Raw genomic sequence first — 2,837 nt, 5'->3', positions numbered from 1 at the left:
TCAGCTTTTTCATTTCACATATAATACAATGCACAAACTAGTATTATTTAGGAAAATAGCTTATTGGAACAATAGTACTATATAAATTTGGTTTGTACATGTCTCAAATATATAGCAAATGTGCTCTGGCAACCTTTCCCCCCTTGACCCATGTTACTTCGTCCCAGTCCATGATAGAAACAAGTTAGCCATTCAGGTTTCATAGAGGTTTTTTCTCTTCAGGAGGCATCCTGTACTTTTTAAAAAAATATTTAAAGCTGAATGCAATTTGCCTACTATTTTGTAATAGACTACTATTTTGTAATAGTTGGTCCTACCTGAACACGTCTTCTCGGGGAGCTGAAGGGAGAATCCAGGATGGCTAGTCTCTAGTCTCCTAGCTCTGCAGACTGAGTTGAAAAACTGAGGACACCCTCCCCCGGTAACGGTCCCCAGCTCTGAATGACGTTGAAGCGAATTCAGCTGCTCCTTGTCCTCAAACACATAATTCAGTTGATACTGCAAAAAAAGGGACATTTCCTCCCTATTCTGACCAGACAGAATACAGGGTGGGACTGGATTCTCCCTTCGGCTCCCCGAGAAGAAGTGTTCAGGTAGGACCAACTGAGCCGAAGGGAGAATCCAGGATGGGACATACCAAAGCTGGCTGATGGCTGCCCTACGGGTGGGATCTGGATTGGTTGGAGGTCCCCATCTCTACATGCACACCCCGCAGGACTCGTCTTCCAAAGGATGCCTCCGCTGAGGCAAAGGAGTCAATTTTGTAATGTCTTATGAATGGGGTCGCAGCTCTACAAATGTCCAGAATCTATGCCTGCGTTGCCCAGGCTGTAGTGGTCGCTGCACTTCTGGTTGAGTGTGCTGTGATAGGAAGGCTCTGTAACTCATAGGCCTTTGCAATGCAGGCTCTGAGCCAGCGACCTACTATGGAAAGTGTCACCCTGCGACCCAAAGTTGACGGCTGAAAGGAAACAAACAGGGCTTCCGTCCTCCTAAGAGAAGAAGTTCTTTTAATGTAAATATGGAGGGCCCTCCTAATGTCCAAGGTGTGCCATTTTTTTCTCTAGTGCATGGGTAGGCTTGGGACAGAAATTAGGCAAAATCAACTGTGAACGATGGAATAAGGAGATCACCTTGGGCAGGAAGGTAGGGTCCAACCGCAGAACCACCCTGTCTGCATGCAATACGCACAGATCCTTCCTGATGGATAAGGCCGCCAACTCCAAAATATGCCTGGCCGAGGTAATGGCCACCAAGCATGACACCTTGCACATGAGAAGGTGAAGGTAGACTTTATGTAAGGGTTCAAATGGGGGAGAAGTCAGTGCCTGCAGACCTTAGGCAAATCCCAGGTCGGGTAGCGGTGGACCACCGGTGGCCTCAAATTCGTGGCTCCCCTAAGGAAGTCTTTCACCCTAGGGTGTTGGGCCAGAGTAGTAGAGCCCTTGACCGAAATCACCGAGGCCAAGGCAGCCACCTGTCTCTTCAAGGTATTGGGGGCGAGACCTCTATCCAACCCGTCCTGCAGGAACTCTAATACCTTTGCAACAGAAACAACAGTGGGTTCCAATTGGTGACTAGCGCACCAACTGCAGAAAATCTTCCATGTTGCGTTATATATCCTCGTGGAAGTTCTTCTGGCCACCTGGATGGTCTGAATAACCTTTGTGGAAAACTTCTCCCGTTTCAGGATCCCCCGCTCAAGCGCCAGACAGTCAACTGAAACCAGGCTGGATCTGGGTGCTCGATCGGGTCCTGGCTGAGGGATATCTTGTGCAGGGGAATTCCCCAGGGTCTGGCGACTGACAGGCCCACCAGGTCGGCGAACCAAAGACGCCTGGGCCAGTAAGGGGCTACCAACAGAATCTCCGCCCTTTCTATCAGTACTTTCCTGATTGCCCCTGGAATCAGGGGAAGGGGGGGAAGGCATACAATAGTCCCTGGGGCCACCTGCACTGGAGAGCGTTGATCCCTTCTGCTCCTCGGGCAGGGAATCGAGCAAAGAACCTCAGTAGGTGCATGTTCTCTGGCGATGCAAAAGATCCAGAATCGGGCGGCCGGCGCCCGGCCATCTCCTGGAATAGACTGGGATGCAGTCGCCATTCTGACTGGTCAACTGTGGCCCTGCTCAACCAGTCTGCCTGCACGTTGGATACTCCCGGATATGTTCTGCTCGTAGGGACACAGGTAGGTTCCTCTCCACCCACCTGCACAATTGAGTTGCTTCCTGCATTGTGAGATCTGGAGCGTGTGCCCCCTGCCGAAGTTTATGTGGGCCTTGGTAGCCACGTCCATGAGGAGAAGCACACATGTTCCCTCACCACCTCTTGCCTTAGATCCTGAGCTTAAGCGGGCAGCCCTGAGCTCTAGCCAATTTATTTTGTGGGCGCAGCTCGTGACCACCTCCCTGGGTGACCTGGACTCCCAAGTGGCCCCCAACCATAGACTGCACGTGGTGATGGTAATCCTCGGGTTCTTCAGGTACAAGCATCCCTGATCCATGTGGCTCAGGACTGCCACCAATGGAGGGAACGAAGAACTGGCAAGGGATGCTAACCTCCTTGGAGAGTCGCCCTGCTCACCCCTCTGGTAAGGGAGAGGCCCTTGGAATCACAAACAACATTGAGTAGAAACCTTGTCTCTCCTGGTCACCAGAACTGGCTGGATGGCCTGAATGTTCAGCAGATGGTGGATCGCCGATTCCATGAGATCCCTCTTTGAGGGGTCCCTGGAGACGGGGCAGCACACAAAGGCTCTTGGGGGAGGAGAGAAACTCTAGAGAGAGACCCGACCGCAAGGTTGACAGGATCCAAACATCCGTCGTCTGTTCCCACCTC

The sequence above is a fragment of the Notechis scutatus genome, chromosome 6, assembly GCF_049901735.1.
Source record: "Notechis scutatus isolate UNSWTSFEM ecotype Mainland chromosome 6, rNotScu1.2, whole genome shotgun sequence".
Taxonomy (NCBI): Eukaryota; Metazoa; Chordata; class Lepidosauria; order Squamata; family Elapidae; genus Notechis; species Notechis scutatus.
This window is presented reverse-complemented; position numbering follows the sequence as displayed.